Source organism: Solea senegalensis, linkage group LG16 (genome assembly GCF_019176455.1).
Source record: "Solea senegalensis isolate Sse05_10M linkage group LG16, IFAPA_SoseM_1, whole genome shotgun sequence".
Lineage (NCBI taxonomy): Eukaryota > Metazoa > Chordata > Actinopteri > Pleuronectiformes > Soleidae > Solea > Solea senegalensis.
This window is the reverse complement of record NC_058036.1, coordinates 7593112-7612085: the sequence shown is the minus strand read 5'-3', so window position 1 is coordinate 7612085 and position 18974 is coordinate 7593112.

The following is an 18974-nucleotide window of genomic DNA, read 5'->3' as shown; positions in this document are numbered from 1 at the left end:
GTCCCCAGTCCTCTCTCTGTCTCTCTCTCTCTCTCTCGTTGTTATGTCAGTTATCAGCAGCTGCTGTCTGTTCGGCGAACACTTTCTGCCCATTCAGCTTATTGATAGAACCACTAATACTGGCAGCATCCCATAATGCCCAGACACACACCAGCACCGCCGTGCCAATACGAAGTACTTTGGGATCAAAACAACCGTACTATTCCTTCCAGTGTCAAACGCTGATACGGCGTTCAGTTCAGTTTAGTATTTATTGTTTGTGCTTGTTTGTTTTTTTATTATTTTATTTTTTGGAAACGCTGCCAGTGACTCTGTCAGTGACTTCATTCAGCTCCTCCTCTCCCCTGCCTCCTTTCTCCTCCCACTCATTCAAGGTATCGACGCTGACACGCACACAAACGATGAAGAACTTCATTAATCTTGATTATTAGTCCGACCCAACTGCCCCTCCCCCCTCTCCCCCCCACAGCGTGACCTCAGGTGATGGCGATTCTCTCCATGTGTCAGTCAAGGATTTAAAAAGTGTCTGGAAAAGCTTGTAACTCACCGGCACACAGAGGCCGAGTGTGAGTCACTGGTAACTGAGTACATTCAAAGATGTCAGTGTATGAATGCAGAATTAGGAGCTAAAAGCTAAAAATCCGTCCATTAGCACTGGTTTCATTCACCGCGTCCCGAGCGTCGCCTGTTAAACGTCACACGTCCTCGCCTTGAAAAGTGATGAAAAGAGAAGTATTTTTTTATAGAGCGTTGCTAACACTGCCTAAATATTTTATCCGCGAGGTTACAAAAGTGCCTTTCTTTCTTCCCGAGGTCGGAAAGATGATATATTTTTGTTACTATATCATTCACTGTCAATCTTCTCTCACCACAAAAGCACAAAAAAAACGAAATGCCCACGCTTTCCTCTTTCTTTTTTATTATTTTTTACTTTTTTGTTTCTGCAGTGAATGATATGATATTTAAAAACAAACTGGGAAAGAGTGACCAAAGTGAGGAATTTGGTCACTGGCGTTTCCCTTCCATTAAACTCTGGCTTAATGGATGTTGTTTTTGATTTGATCCACTGAGAATGTTGATTTCTTTGGACCACAGTATGTCCACATACTGCTGTCGCAGGGCATTCAGCGTGTTGATCCACTAACTAACCTGTCAACCTTTTGGTTTTCCCCTTCTGTCCTGTTTAACAAACATTCCTCCAATGAGTTAAACGGCAGGTGAACCGATCAGTATTGCTCTCGGTGACGAAGCTCAGGTGGTTAAAGGGCAAATGCTACCAAAACACACGATTAGAAAAAAAAAAAAGAGAATTTTAACTGTGATGAATATGCATTCAAAGGTATAACAATTGTTCTTCCTAAAATTATACTAGTGTGACATATATATTGTAATTTCCTCCTCTATATAGTGGTGCACTAAAAACCTGTGAGATGTTTTTTTGTGAGGTTGTAAGTTTTTATGTGAAGTAGGTTTTATTTTGTTTTGTGTTTCCTTGTTTTTTTCAGACTGAGGAAAAAAAAATATGAATAGGGTGTAAAACATGTATTTTTTTTTTCCTTTGTTGTTGCTCACACCAAAAAAAAACAAAAAAAAAACCGGAAAACAACAATGTCTTGTGTGCAATAAAGAACCATATTTACAAGCTTCCCTCTGACTGCTCTACCTGGACTGGTCCTTTGCTTCTTTATCCGTGTGCCGTGGTGTTTGTGCGTTCAAAGGTAGGTGGAATTTGCAGCGAGTAAAAGAAAAGCCTCCACTTTTTTTTGGCTTAATAACCCGTTGAATGGGAGGCCTTTCCTCGCTCCGACGTTCACTGGGGGTCACGCGGTTAAAGATGTATCCATGGAAATAGGATTCAGCGGTCACGTGCATGTCGATTTTTGGAACAACCTGCAGCCACGTCAGGTTCAAAAGACTCGTTGCCAAATTAAATTATTATTATATAAACATATGTATAAAACACACACCTTAACTGTTCACCTTAACCCAATGTGTTGTTGTTTTTCAGGCTGCAAACGGAAGAATAATCCCGTCACAAATATGCATTCTTTGCACCTTAATCTGTGTGCACGTAGGCCAGCTGGATGCACCGACAAGTGTGTGTGTGCGCTGCGATCAACGCGTGGCAAAGCGCGGGGGGAATAAACTTGTGAAAACAAACTGGAGTCCCTTTGTGTTTTCCTCCTTATTTTGTGCTGTCAGTGTAAGACATTTCCTGCACAATGCTGCTCATCCTCCCCGATCATCAAACGCATCATCCAGGGTTACTGGAGGAGTCGGGGCGCATATAAATAAACCAGCAGAGGCAACAGAAAATTGTCTTCTGAAACAGCAGCCCTCCATTTCAGCGGGTAATTATCAGCACCGTCTTTGTGGAGCTGGCGAGTCTGCGCTGTAGTCTTTCCCCCCGCTCTCGTATACAGCACTGTGGTTTATACGTCTCCCACAGGCTCCCTGGTGACTTATGACCTGTGAGGAGGTGAGGTGAGTGTGCTGGGGTCACACTGGGACAGTAGAGCAGTGCTGGTGTCACATCCACCACTGGCGCAGGGGGATATTAACGGAGGACTTTGGAAAACGAAAACTTTGAAGCGACGAGGACACATCTTGCTCTAAGTGACTCTCTCATCCTCTTGCTGGAGGACAGAGCTGCTGCTGCTGCTGCTGCTGCTGCTGCTGCTGAATAGGACAGAGGGGAGTAGTGGTTCATAATGGGGAGGGGGGCTGCTGGAAGTGACTTTAATGTCATGCAGGAAGCATGGAGCTAGAAAAAGAGCTGAGAAGAGAAAGGGAGGAGGAGGAGGACAGTGCTGACTGTGGCTTTGGCCCCTGGGAAGATGCATCAAAGGAGCATTTGTCGCAGAGACCAGCTGGGAGTCTAATCAGAGAAAGAGAACTGGGGTTAGTGTGTGTGTGTGTGTGTGTGTGTGTGTGTGTGTGTGTGTGTGTGTGTGTGTGTGTGTGTGTGTGTGTGTGTGACATGTGTGTTTTGAAGGGGAAGAGTGGAAGGGTTGCATCAGTAGTGACAGATGAACCAGCTTCCTGTGGAATGAATATAGGGCATTCATCAGAGTGCAGCTGTTTCTGTCTCTCTCTCAGTGTGTGTGTGTGGGAGAGAGACACACACGCACACGCACACACACACACACACACACACACACACACAAAGAGAGCGAGAGAGAGAGTTGTTTTTGAGAGCACAGTTGTTGCAGGTTTCATGCTCACATTTGATGAATGGAGCTCTATAGTTCTTTGGGCACCTGTGCCGAGTGACACGGTCTAGCAGCTGGATACTGTGTGTGTGTGTGTGTGTAAAAAATGTGAAACAGAAATGAAATGTTCTTATTCCAAGAGAGATGTGGCTTTTCTCCGATATTCATCTCTTCTTAATATTCTGCTAGATTATGACACAGAATTATATTTTCTTTTTGTTAATTATATGTTTTTAACTATTTCCCATCTTATTGTGTTATACTTGTGTAGTTGTAGTTCTGTAATTTATGAAACTTTCTGGAAATAGTTTCATCCTTCCTTGCCCTTGTCGTTATAGCCGTGGTTCTCAACCTGTGGTGCATGTATACGTGAGCTTCCTCTGGTGGTTCCTCTTTTCTACTGTATGAACCAGGGTATGTGATCATGGGAGTGGAGCTGAGAAAGTGGGAAGAAAATAACACAAATAACAAAAAATATCATCCACTTTGATGATGGTAATAATAATAATGAGTCTCGCCTTAAATCTCACACCATCTTAATCTCGGTTTACTACCAGTGTGTGAAAATCTGCCTCCTGTGAAAAGTCTGCGGCTGACTCTGTTTACACCTCTGTATATTTTAACGTTAATGGTGTTATACTTCAAAAGTGTTGTAATGTAACAAAATACAAATACCTTTGCGTTTCACTCCCAGCGAGCAGCAGGTGCTGCCATAGGCCCCTCCCCCAAGCCCAAGGATAAAGGAGAAGGGTTGGAATTGTGACATTGAAAATTCCAACAATTGACAGACAAAAAAGTTAATTTGTAGTTCTTAAGTTATTAAGAGTGTTTTTTTTACTGTGACATTATTCCTCCCTTCTACTCATTACAATTAGATTACACTGCCAATTATGCAAATTAGGTCATCTAGCGACTTTTAGGGCAGCCAATAGCCCACTGAGGAGTTGGCAACACTGACAACAACACAAACTCCCAAAAGCTCCCGTCATTTTAAGTCAGTTTAATGTTTTCGATGTTTTCTCGTCTTTAATATTCCTGACTGCACTTCCCTCCCGAGAGCCACCAAGCTCTCAGCGAGTCAACTTTATTCACAGCAAACATTTAAGCCTAAAAAGCACAGATGAAGCTAATAACACCACTGCACACTTTCTTTCATTTTAAGCCAATGTGTGTGTGTGTGTGTGTGTGTGTGTGTGTGTGTGTGTGTGTGTGTGTGTGCAGAGACAGCTGCAGCTGGAACACCTACACTGAACGTTGGTAGTTACAGCTGTGTTTTCATGCTGCATGCTGTGCCCAAACATCTGCCCTGAGGAACGCCTATGGCCTTAGTGACTTTCCCGTTAGTGGCCTTCAAATAAGCACCACACACCAACTACTATATAATAAGAACATACGTGGAGTTTATTGCATGGTTGTTCTTCATCTGGCACGTTTAATGTGCTGCCTCTCACATTTATGTTCATGTATAGAGCTCAGTATGTCACGTGACTCAGTTTGCTCATGCCGCCATGATGGCAGGACAAAACCTTTTAGGTTTAAAGAGTAACTAAACCCCTCAACCACTTTTCTTCCAGGTGAAAACTAATGTATACGGTTATCTAGTAATATTATTCAGTGATCCAGGTCCAAGTATTTGAATACTGCCTCTTCTGGCTAAACACCTCCCAATACATTTGCATTTTTGTATTAGCTGGCTCTTCCCGAGAGGAAGTGGGAAAACAAAACATCCGGTTTACTTTTCAGAATCAAAGATCCCACGTTGACACAGAAAGAATCCTCGCTTTATAACATTTCTAGCGTATTTTTGCCTAAATTGACATTTTAAACTCGTTGGAGCGGTTGCCGCATCACATCGCACAAATCATGCTACGTGGCCACGGCTGACTCACGTCTAAACTTCCCCTCATTCTACTCTGGACAAGGCTTACCCTTCACAATAAAAGCGTGTTAGTGAGAGTTAGTTAGCAGAGTAAGTAACAAGTTTGTATCCAGATTCAGCTTCCCTGTCAGTAGTTAAGGGGAAACTTGAGGGAGTTTTATCTTACTACGATCATGCTGCTTACTTTGTCAAAGAAAGTAAAGGTTTTATTAATAGTGTTTACTTTTATACCAGTAACCAGTAAGTTAAGTTTCCTTTAACTTTCCCTGTAACTGCCTTAATCCACCATCTTCACTGACTTAGTGCCATTTCCTGCCAAAATAGCATCGCTTCAGTTGTGCGACATCAGCTCTGTTGTTGTCATGGACCACTTTTTATGATTAGCAGTGATGTGACGATCAGTCAGAGCGAAGCAGACACACACACACACACACACAAGCCTGCAGAGTCCAACTTTTTCTTCCCTTTCATGCAACTTAACGGCTCTTTGAGGAAGGTTGACCTTCATCTGACCCGGCTCCCCTGTGTTTGAAGCCCTTGGCGTGAAAAAATACGTTCACATACTTAACACGCAAGCATCCTCTTCTGTGTCAGACACACTGGGAATCTCTGTGTTGCAAAAATAACTCCTAATCTTTCTTTTTTCGAGGAAGTGTTTAATGTGTGTGTGTGTGTGTGTGTGTGCATGCAAACGGTGAGCGAATACGTTTGTGTCCTGGTGTGGTTTGAAACGCACCGTTCTGTTTGTGTGTGTGTGTGTGTGTGTGTGTGTGTGCGTTTGCTCACCCCGGGAAATGAAAATGCTGACCCAATTTACTACACCTGTGTCTCACTGCATTCTAGCTCAGCGCTCGATCACACACACACACACACACACACACGTCCTGGAACAGTGCCTTACCAAATCAGATACATTCAGCCAATTCAAAAATAGAAGGAGCCTCCACCCAATTCCTAAAAGAAGAAACCACAAACACACGGGGAAAAGAAATAGTCAGGTATAAAGCGTTGGTGGAGCAATTCCACAGGTTATGTTTTGGCCAAAATTGGTGTCTGTTTGTGAGCAGCATAACTCAAAAAGTTAAAAACTAATTTCGAGGATGTAGGTCATGATCCAAGGAAATCAAGTCTAGAACTGGGCGTAGATTTGTTCACAGGGTTCAGTTGAAGTGCAAAACTTAATCTTTGCTCTATATTTATACAATCTATCCACGTGTGGTTGTACCGGAGCATGATAACACACAGAGTATTAATAATTCTGTGCAAATATACAGTGGAAACAGCAGGTGTGACTTATGGTTTCCAGATGTATGCTTTGATATTTGTGTTATTTCTCTGTGTGCATGCAGTTCAGGTCCTGGTGAGCTGTTCTGTGTGGAATGGGTTCACGTTCAGTCATGAATGAACATCCCGCCGTAGAACTTCCACACAGACGGAATCTCGTGACTTCCTTTCTTGAGTGTGTGAGTTCAGGGAGACAAATGACTACTTTGTCCCCGGACGCTGTGTAATTAATGAATCTGTGCACACAGTGGGTGTAAACATTAGAAAGGACATTGCTCTTTTTTTTTGAACAGATTCATTTGTCTTGTCAGATCCGCATCCACACTAAGACCGCGTCTCCACACACTCGAGGGGACTGAAATGAAGCGAGACCTACTTTAGTTCATCACGTTACGGCACGTTTGTCAGTCACCGTGTTTCTTTTGTACGTTTCTAATCAACGTTCAAGGCTCCTTTATTGTCGTCGACAGCTCGGTGCGTGCGCACGCCGCGGTGAGACGACGATTCCCCAGATGTTCCGCAGCAGACGGAGCCGAAAACGTAGCTGTCAAAATTTCCATTTCTTTTTAAGGTGAGATTGTTTTCTCAGCTTCTGTCTCTTCAAGGTCAAGAGTAAACGTCTTCTTTTTTTTGCCTTTTCCTCCCTATCTGCTGCTATTTCCACTGAGTGTTATTATGAGTGTATCAGGCCAATGGAAACATGTGCAGTGTCTGTTTACGTCTCTTTCAAAAGAGCCCAAAGAGGCTGTAGTTCATGGAAAGTCTGAGTTTGGGTTCTGGGTTCAGGGAGTAAAAAGAGAGTTGGACTTTGTCACTCGTCAATTTCAGTCCTTGTTGTATTGTATGAAACCTTTATGACGACTTTCCCTCTGTGTCCCCTTGACCTCCTCCACACTCTCTTGGCCTTCTTCTGTGCCTGGGTCGGTGCCGCTCCTCTCATCCAGACCATTATGCCTTTAATTGAAGCTGACTGACGGCCACATCCATCTCTCAGCCCGGTGTAATGTGGCAGGCTGTCACTGTTACACGCGGCAATCAATGCAGGTAACAGTTGAACCCGGCGAGCACATGGGAAGCTGCATTATTACCCTGTTAATTATTAGGATGGAACATCTGGGGCCTTCATCAATACGCCTGTAATTGACGCGGGAGGGTAATTAGCGGAATGAGGGAATTTGGAGCTTCACACCTCTCGCTGTTTCATTATTAGACGGTTCTGTGCGACGGCTCGGTTTGATGTCTCGGTAATTAATGACGCCGGCGTACCTGTGACACGGCAGAGGATCCCTCCGATATCAAGTGAAGGAGGTAGAGGCAAGTCGCTGATGCAGCTGCCGCGTGTTTGTCAACCAGATGGTGGCAAAAGACGCAGGAGATGATGTGAACATCCAGTACGGAAACACAAACTCAGTAATGGGCACAAAATGAAGATTCTTATCGTTAATTATCATTTTGACATCATCACATGTGCTATATCCACATGTTGGATTCTCGCGTTATTTACATTTTCGTTAATAATAATTCAATTCTCTTGTAGTGTAATGTTCACCACTGATTTAAAGGATGTCCTTTAGAATTGAGAACACTATTCTGATTAAAGCTTCGTCACGAGACTGCAACTAGATGAATTGTAATTACGATGTTCACTCATTCACGCAAAATGACTAATTGAACATGTGGTCTGTTAAAATGACACAGAAGAGTTTATTCCATTTCTTCAGCCAGCAGCTAAAGCAGCGAAACATCTGCCACTGAGAAGCAGGAAATGAGCAAATACCAGAATAAACGGGGACAAGGTCACCGTCTCTCCCTCTTCATGATCACTTGAGGAGACGCTCATGACCCTACAGGTGGTGTTTTGGGTTCGTTCGGCACGTGTCTTCTGCAGTGTCTCTCAGGTGTCGCACTGTGAGTGGCTCGTTTGAAGGAGACTGGCTCACCGTGAGTGGCTGAAGATCTACAAAAACCCTCCTTCACCTGCTCTCTGCGCTTCCTGCTTTCCTTTCCAAACAGATGAGTGAGTATTAGATCGTTAAGGTGCCGCATGTGTACGGTGTTAATAGTTAATAGTTAAAAGTTAATACAACTGCTACACCGGGTTGGACAGACTTTTGATTTATTTGGCTTCCGTTGGAAAACACAGACACACACACACACACACACACACGCGTTGGCCAGCGAGCAGTTATTATCGTTCCAGGCAGAGCAGTTTTCTCTCTGCTCGTCAGGACTGTTGGTGTAAAAGTCTGTGTTTCGTGCGCGGGGGAGACTGAGGTCACATCTTAATGTGTCTGACTCTGTCCAACACCGCTCTTCTTTATTTCTCCTTTTCTTTACGCAATCTGTACAGTAGCTAATTCTCTTTTGTCACCGTCTACTCTCTCATGTTTTCCACCTCTTTATTTCATAAGGAGAAGTTGTGAGGGGTGGGGGCGAGGTGAGACAGAAGAACTACTTGAAAGGTTGTCTGGTTTTTTTTTGGTTTTTCTTTTTGCTGTCTGTGTTTATTAATTTCGATGCCAAGGCTGAGATGTTTCTGCTTTGATTAACTGCCGCCGCTTTGCTTAACAGAGTGGCAGTGAGTGCATGTGCATGTAAACTGGTCTTTAGAGACCAAGGTTGGCTGGTTTTATATAATGAAGACTCGGGGCGAGCTGCAGGAATTGAAAGGATGAGTCAACCTTGCTCAGACTTCTTCTTTTAATCCTGTAGAACAGGTGCAGTGCATCTGTTGTCAGTGTGCTGACCTCCATGACAATATAAAAGTGGTATTATGAACAGTCTGTATAGCCAAGAACGGACTGAGAGCTGCATGATGTCTGTCTTTCAACGCAACAACCCTTAATACAGCACAGAGAGCGGAAGCAATGCTGAACTCAACTAAACTAATCGCACGGCAGCAACTCCTTTTACACGCACTGACACATGTTCAAAGTGAGCAACAGAATGGAGAGGAAAGGTGATTTAGGTGACTTGGCATTGTTGTTGGTGCCAGACGGGCAGGTCTTCTCGCACAGCCATCTTTTAGATTTACTGACAAAGTGTTGAGAAACTGTGCGTTTAACAAAAAAAAAAAGGAAAAGAAAGCCTTATTAATGCCACATGCCTGAGGAGAATGCGCCAGACTGCCCCTTAAATCACAACTTGTTACAAATAAGGTATGAACCACACCGTAACACATCCAACCTCGCTGCAGAAGAGCCCACTGGGCGTTTTATTAGGGACACACGAGTGGCTAAGTGGATATACAGCGTGTACGTCGAAAAACGGAGCTGAACGAGCACAAAAACACGGATCCAAGGTCATTGGGAAGTGTACGTGATGGAGCTCTGCCAGTGCAGATAAACCTCACTTAAAAGAGTGTAATTAATGTGCTGTGAATGCCGCGTATGTCTTTCAACAATCTGGAGGAGAAAATGTAAATTTTTGATTGCATACATATATTAATATCTATCTATCTATGTACATAAGCAGACTCGGCTGAGCACAGTCAAATGCACCCATATGGCACACATATGAGAGGTCCGTAAAAACGTGCAAGTAATCATCACAATAGTGGGTCGTTCTCATGAGCTATGGCAAGCACAGCTTATCGACCAATCTGCCCGCTCCCTCTCTCACACACTCAAAGAGAGAGAGAGTGAGAGGGAGAGAGGGGGAGAGAGAGCGAGTCATGTAAGCCCGGGGCAACTTTTCATTAACATTGTGGTATTACTTAAAACCCATTAAAATAGACCCGTCGTAATCTAAATCCAATAATTTGTGCACTTCACTGGCATCGTGCTCTGCTCTGTCTAACCCGATCCTGAGAGAAAAGATTCATTATCTCTTGTTTGGACAGGGATTATGTTGATTGGGGCAGCTTAAAGCAGGAAATATAAAGACTTAATGAAATTCTTCAGCCATTGCAGCAATGTGCCACCTTTTTATAAAGCAGTCAGAGTCTTCAACACACACACACACACATTGACATTGACACATTGACGCATTGACTTACATTCATTTCCTGAAGACTTACTCTAACCTTAACCACAATTACTACCGGCCTAATCCTAACCCTGACCCTGACCCTGACCCTAACCTCAACCTAACCTTAAAACATATCTTCACCTTAAAATGTAGTCATTTACGTTGTGGGGACTTGATTTTTGTCCCCACAAGGAAGACAAGTCCCCATAATGTGACTGTGCAAACAGTTTTAGGTCCCCGCAACATTAGTGATACCCGCACACCTTTTCCATCCCTCTGAGATCATCCCTGTCTCCTCATCTTTGGTCACTAAAACCAACAAAGAAATGTCAGAGGCCACCAGAGGTGAAATGACTTTACACGCAGGTTGATTGTAATTCAGTACAAGTCAGAAAAACCTAAACTTGACACTATATATATCTAATAAAATGTGGTTATTCACACTTTAATGACTGTGTTTCTTGGCAGGTTGGTGTCCGCAGAGAAGAGCAAGTGAGAAAGCGAGACAACAACACACACACAAACAGACAAACAATAAAGGTAAGAAAGGTGAGCGCAAACACAAGAAACAAGCAAACAACACACAGAGCACACATCGTAAGACAAGAGTTGGGGGCACTGTAAGACGACGATATTACACCTTGCCCATCGTTTACATATTAATAACTGCACCAAATGGCAAAAAGAGAGGAGCTAATGACTAAAGCGTTCATTAAGGTCTATTCTACTGTTGATGTACAGAACACTTTGACTCTGAGGTCGGCTCCTCAAAGGTATATGCATTGAAAATCCAACTTCAGGAGGCCTTTTGTCAGAGAAACTTCTCCGCAATGTGATATTTAGGACTTCAATGTCCTTGCTGTTGTTCAGGGGCAGCTGGAGAACCTTTTTTTTTTATTGCTTTATATTCACCGAGGCATGAGATTAAATATGTGTGAGAGGGTTTCTTTCCAAAAAGGATTCCTGTCCTTCGCCGCCTGAATTTTAACATTCGGCACTTGAAATAGTTTGAAAGCTTTGTGTTAACACATTAAAAAGTGAACTCGGGGTTAAAAAAAAAAAGGTGTCATTTTACACCATGACATCACAATGGTTTTGGTGACTGATATTCCTGAAGATAAAAAAAAAAAGACTTCGTCCAACTGTGTCCTGTTTCCTGTGTCCTGTGTTCCCTGGCTCTTTAAATCTGAACGGCCGCAGTGAGACGTGCAGACGTGAGTGAGCCGAGTTAGTCGCGGAGACAGCTGCACAGACACACGCGTCCAATTAAGACCCGATTTAACAGGTGACCAGGCAGCGAGAGTACGTCGGCGTTGCTCGCCGTTAATGTTCGTTTACAGGCAAAGGTGCCGTCTTCCATGGCTGAAGAGCACTGCAGCACAATATCGCAATCTTTAAAACAAATACATAAAATATGACCTGTTCCGACAGAGAATCAATATTGCATGTTTATCTGGAGGAAAGCGGCTGATGCATTTGCCGTGCTGACTTTTCCAATTTCTACATCTGAGATTACCATCACTTTCGAGTATGCTGCTCATTTTGAAAAACAAAATTTCATTCAGTTTGTGCTGTAGCAGAATGCCCCGAGGCTCTGTGAGAGAGGGAAAGTGTATTAATGAAATGAGAGACAGGCAATGTTATTTAAATCACCTCAACAGCGTAACCTGAGGCCCAACATAGGTTCTCTGCTGCTTTCCAGACCTGTTTTCATCCCTCAGCCAGCCAAACCAAACTTAATCATATCCAAATAAACTCAACCCAAGAAAATAAAAATGGGAAACACAGCCCGACTTAGCAACTCTGAATTAAATCAGGAGGTACTGAGTCTTCACATCAAATCAAAGCGATCCAGGCCAAATCAATCGCTGGTTGCCTGGCAACCTCATGGAGATGATAAGAGTCAAAGACGTTATTTTATCTGCCAACAAAGTCGTTTGTGTCATAACGTGCCGCGAGCTGTCGATTACGCTTCAGTTTCGTGCGGGATTTCCAAAAATGTTGACCTGTTCCTTTAAATCCCGCGGCTTCCAGTGAAGTTTCGACACAGACTCCGGGACGGACGGCGCTCTGTCACACTCGGCCAGTTTCAATTAAGTTTTAAAAACTCCCATTTTGGAAAAAGCTTTAATGGTTTTCCTCAAACTGAAACTGCTCTGTCACAAAAAATGACAGATTTCACACAAACTTTAACAAAACAGTAGGAGGAAAAAACACCGAGCCATTAAATCTCTGCTTTAAAACCTCCAGTGCCCTTTTTCCACCGCAGGAACTTTTCTCATTTACCTGGGATTTTGAAAAACTTCGGCATGTTTCCACCAAAATGACCCTGTAAAAACTTTCCCTCGGCCACAAACTTTCCCCTGAAAAGTTCCCACTCCCGACAAGTGACTTTTCAGATTAGCAGGAATTCTAGAGGAGCGGGGCTGTGTGCTGAAGAACGCTGATCGGTGGCACATTTTGCAGTGGTTTCAGTGTTTTTACCAATTTAACGACTTTGTGGCTATATTTAGCGAGAATCCAGACCACTCTGGAGACTCTTTTTCAAAAACTACCAACAAATCTAGCCACTTTTCCTGGTCTTATGAGAGGTCTGTGCAGACTCACCGGACAGGAAGAAAGTTTCAGATGTGAATTATGACAAGTGCAATGCGAAGAAACAACGAAATTAACCACAATGGTTGTATAGTGTGGTCTATGCTGGTCCACCAGGTAATAGTACACTGGTCTATGCTGGTCCATGTTGATCTATGCTGGTCTTTGCTGGTCTATGCTGGTCCATGCTGGTCCACCAGCAATAGTACACTGGTCTATTCTGGTCTATGCTGGTCCATGCTGGTCCACCAGCACCAATGTGCTGGTCTATGCTGGTCCACCAGCAACAGCACGCTGGTCTATGCTGGTCTATGCTGGTCTTTGTTGGTCTTTGCTGGTCTTTGCTCGTCTATGCTGGTCCATGTTGATCTGTGCTGGTCCATGCTGGTCCACCAGCAATTGTACATTGGTCTATGCTGGTCTATGCTGGTCTATTCTGGTCCATGCTGGTCTTTGCTGGTCCACGTTGATCTATTCTGGTCTATGCTGGTCCATGCTGGTCCACCAGCATCAATGTGCTGTCCATGCTGGTCTATGCTGGTCTGGCCTTTGTTGGTCTTTGCTGGTCTATGCTGGTCCATGTTGATCTGGTTATGCTGGTCTCTGTTGGTCTATGCTGGTCCATGTTGATCTATGCTGGTCTATGCTGCTCCACTAGCAACAGTACACTGGTCTATGCTGGTCTATGTTGGTCCATGCTGGTCTATGCTTGTCCATGCTGGTCCACCAGCATCATTCATCATTCATCATTATGCTGATCTTTGTTAGTCTATGCTGGTCTATGCTGGTCCATGCTGGTCTATGCTGGTCTACCAACATGACCAGCATAAAACAAGCATGGAAACTATGCTGGTCTATGCTGCTCCACCAGCAGCAGTACGCCGGTCTATGCTGGTCCATGCTGGTCCACCAGCAATAGTACACTGGTCTATTCTGGTCTATGCTGGTCCATGCTGGTCCACCAGCCCCAATGTGCTGGTCTATGCTGGTCCACCAGCAACAGCACGCTGGTCTATGCTGGTCTATGCTGGTCTTTGTTGGTCTTTGCTGGTCTTTGCTCGTCTATGCTGGTCCATGTTGATCTGTGCTGGTCCATGCTGGTCCACCAGCAATTGTACATTGGTCCATGCTGGTCTATGCTGGTCTACCAACATGACCAGCATAAAACAAGCATGGAAACTATGCTGGTCTATGCTGCTCCACCAGCAGCAGTACGCCGGTCTATGCTGGTCCATGCTGGTCCATGCTGGTCCATGCTGGTCCACCAGCATCATTCATCATTATGCTGATCTTTGCTGGTCTATGCTGGTCTATGTTGATCTTTGTTGGTCCATGCTGGTCTATGCTGGTTTTTCCAGCAGGCTGATAATATGAGTTCCTGGACATGATGTTGTAAAAGGGGCTTATGAAATGAAAAGAAATAAAATGTTTAAAATGAATTTTTTTATGAATTATCACATCATTTTGTTGCCTCTGAATGAGACCTTCATACAAGATACATGTTGCGCCACCATTTCGTTTGCACACCGTTTTAATGCGATATGTAAATTCACCCTCAGTTGCCACTAAATCCTCCATAGTGGTCCTTTAATTGTCGCTTTTGGTGTTTTAACTGAATCCATTTTATCGAACAAATCCATATAACCTCTGGTTATTAACTGTGTCAGCGGCTATAAATGAATGAACAATGCTCGGTCAACATTTTACACAAAGACTCAACTCTGAGCAGAGAATATTGCTTCTCTGTGTGTGTGTGTGTGTGGTTAAGAAGCTACCTGTTCTCCCAGAACAATTAAGTCAAGCCTCTTTACAGTATCTCAGCTGCAATTAATTTTAATATTTAAACAGCCATGCAGAGACTTCTGAACCCACTAGCGCAAGATTAGAGTAAACTCAATTAAATATTGATGGCCATAAATAAACATCCTAATTTGAATAACTGCCACGGTGTGTCGTAAATAAAGAGGGGGGAGGATTTCACTTGAAATGTTATGCTTATTAGCTGAGCAAATGTTGAACTGGTGAGGTGAGGTGAGAGGAAGGACACATGACGGGTGTGGATGTGAGTTACAGGACATTCTGTATTGTAGATGTTTTTTTTGTGAATTATAACTTGGTTTTAAGGTAAAATCCAGGAATTACCATGTGTTTCATTGTTTAGATAGCGGCGACAGCGGTGATGCGGATGACACATTTGCATTTCACCTTTATCAGCATGCCGTGACGATGACACTGACGGTAAACTAATGAATATTATTCAGTAATAGGATAACGTTGGATTTGCAAGGGAAGCTGTTTGATCACTTTGAAGCAGGTAAGGACATTTTGTTCAGTGTGAACACAGAAAAGTGACCAGTGCAGGAAGAAATGACTGAAGTCGTTTGTAACTCATATTGTTTCTGACCCGCAGTTTGAGAGCATTTCACAAAATTCTGGCCTCATACTGCGCTGAAGGTCTTCTGCAGACAAGACATCCGTGACATTATAATATCCCACTTCTCCATCCCTTTGAATCCCCAGAATAAGTCTGGAGGCTGTTGCTGAACTTCCATACAGAAAACAAGTCCTTGAGAGGCTGCCCACGTGCCCAGCGCTGACTGACAGTGAATCATTCACGGTGTGCAGGAAACATGATGAGAGCTTGATTAAGGGCAAGGAGAGTGTTAAATCAGTCCAGACTGAAGGCTGATTAGACAAGAACTTTTACATAAAAAGCAAGACGAGCTGCAAAATCCCCCCTCAGTCAGGTCTGCGACGCTCAAAATGACTGGCGTCTTTTAAATTGGCGAGGGGTCATGGCGGGGAAATATCTGTACGCCACTGCCGCCCTGTACATTATTTATCTGGGAATTGTGCAAACTTGTAAAGATTATGTCTCGCAATGATTCCATATTAATTTTTGCAGCGTTATATTTATGCAACATGTCATCAAAGCTGCGCGACTCGGAATGCAAATGCGGAATCAAAGGCAAACATATGTACGCGCAGACAGTGAGACACACACACACACTCACTCACACACGCGCAGACATTTACAGATATTTTTCTTCTTCAAGCTCATGAATTCATAAGACAGTGTGTGTGCGGAGCAGAGCAGACTAACATGACAGCCTCCTGACAGCTCCCATACACAGGCAGCCTGCGCTGTGTTTTAGATATACAGTATATTTTAAAAGTTATTCAAGAGCGAGGTGGTGGGGGAGCAGAAACACCACATGAATAAATAGAAATCAAACACTCACTGGCGGCAGTTTTGGCACTTTGAGTGGAGATGTGGGGGAAGGTGTCAGGGGGTATGGCAACAGGGTTTGACAAGGAGGCCACAACGGGCAGCAGCCGCTGTCAGAGAGCCAGGTGGTGATGCGTGAATTGGGATACAGGAGACGTGACGTGGTGGAGTCCTCTGCTGGTTGCCTGTTGGAGGAGGCCATTTTACACGCCGTCCACCTGTCAGAGCTCTGGCCAACGTCATGCAACCTCATATGCAGAATATACTATCATTTCACAGCCTGTGGAGTCTGGGTGGGTATTTAGAAGTGAAATATTCACCTTCTAGGAAACAGGAGGTGATGCAGGTTGTACTAGACTACACTGACCAGGCTACAGATAACCTGACTGATTTCTGAATTATTTTTCATTTATTCTCTTTAACAATATCCGTTTTTGGCATTTTTGCCATTTATTTTCTGAAAAAAAAAAAATCTTAGGATTACAAAAGGCCTCTTAGTTGCCCCAACTATGCCACACAAATTGCTCTGATCCCACAGCGAGTGACTTTGCCGTCCATTATTAATTTACTGCCACTGTGTGACGCAAATACAGCGACAAAGTGATTTGAGTTGAAGCGCTTCGATTGTTAGCTGAGCAAATGTTGAACTCGTGGGTCAGGAGAGGAGACGAGAGGAAGGACAGATGATTCATCTGAATGTAAATGTTTTGCATTCTGTATTTTCATTTCAAATGGATAATCTCATTTATTCATTCATTCCTTATCTCTGGAGGGTCTGCAAATCTGACATCTCACATCCGTTTTTGTCAATTAAAACTTAGTGATAGGTAAAAAAAAAACGGATTCTCCGTGTGTTTTATGCTTAAATAAAGGCAAATGTGATGCTGGAGGTGACACATCTGCTCTGTTGTTTCATCCTGTTCTTTGTAAGTGTGCTGTGATGATGACACTGACAGCAAATACGTCTCCTGTCACTTTCATTTCAGTCAGAAAACCAAGCCAATGAAAAACTTCATCATGTATCGTGTAATTCAGATTATACAAATGAAATGTGACGATAAAGTCTTCAGCAGGGAAGTACTGAGAGAAATCGTCTGTCCTGAGAAGCAACTATAGGTAAATCTGACGTGATAGCAGTGACTGAGCAGGCGACGCAGAAGCAGCATGCAGCGCAAGTAAAATAAGACAGTAGCACCCTTTTCCCCTGCAGGCTGGCCTGAGAAACCCCTATACCTGCTTTCCCTCCACCACACCTGCTGCAGATCACCCTGATTGCCACCACTCACTCCTTCCTGTTTAAAAGGCTGGACCAACTCACCAGTCTTTGCCCGTCTTACCGACCGGAAACACTCAGCGTTTGAACCCAGCCACGGTAACTGCTTGTTCTGCTTTTAGGAATACTTTACCGATTTGCTTTTAGCTTTGTATTATTGGAACAGGGGTAGTCATTTTGAAAGAAAATGCTTCCCAACCAGTGACACTTGGTCCTGTTAGCAAAGATGGCGGACACTGTTTACATTCTGGGAATGAGGTCCTGTTAGTTAGACCACAGTTTATCGAGACCAAGTCAAGACCAAGACTTTGAGGGGTCGAGACCAAGACCGTTAGCGTCACTTTGCAGAATTTACACGTTGCACTGTGTTTTCTTTTGGAGGTATTTATGCACAAAAAGTCTTTCAGGTAACCAAATGTTATTATAGATGAGTTGGCTGACATCTTCTCACGGCCTCTTCTCCTGACACTCACATGCACTTTTGTGGGGGGTGTGTGAAAGGGGGCGGGAGGGGTGTATTAACAAGTTAATCCAAAAATGCACAGGCAATTTATTGATATCCCCACAGTTGTGGTCTTGACCGGTCTTGAAATAAAATCCCGAGACAAGACCGAGTAAAGATGCAGTCGATTCCGAGATGAGACCGAGACCTTCAAAAAGTGGTCTCGAGACCAAGACCGATCTCTACTACAACACTAGGTCCTGTCTCCTACGAGTGGGTCTAAAAAGTGTGGGATTTGTGTTGCAGTTTCAAGCCTCGGACCAAGACTCGGATCACTTTTCACCGGTGGGCGTAACAAAAAAAAAGAATGAAGATATTTTTTCGACTTTTTGTGTCTGCATTTGGGCTCCTGCTAACACCTAGCGGCAGCTTAACAATGACTGAAAACACCCAAGGAGCGCCCATGAAATGTTTCAGGTGTGGATTCTCTCAGCTGAACCTGGACGTTCAGTAACACTTCACAGTAGTCTTTTAACCGCAACTTTGGCTTTTCGCGAAAGTGATCGTCTGATAATGGAAACGCATGCTCCCCCAATAGAATGCCAAGCAAATCCCTGTACAGTTGCCTAAGTTTGAGTAACAGCTGTTTCCTGCAGCATGCAGCTCAAGTTTCCTGGTTGAACAAATAACATTAAAATACAGTTAATCACTCATGGGCAGATCATAGCTCAAGAGGAAAGGAACTGAGCCTGCAAACTGGAAGGTCACTGGTTCAAATCTTGGGCAGGACCAAAGGCTGGGATGCCCCTGAGCAAGGCACCCGATCACCCATTGCTCACTACTGGTGTGTAAGTAAGGATGGGTTAAATGCAGAGGTCAAATTCACAAAGCTCTGTGTGTGAGAGTGAGTGGGGGCGTGGGAAAAAAACCTTGTTCTGGTTATTAGTCAGACGTCCACAGAGCTTTCACGTAGATTATGGTTTGTTGTGCTACTGAACGCGAGCAGCTGACAAACAGCTGATCCGTCACAGCCAAATGTGAGAGTCTTGCGAAAGTCAGGCCGACATTAATAAATATGCCTAATAAGAGTT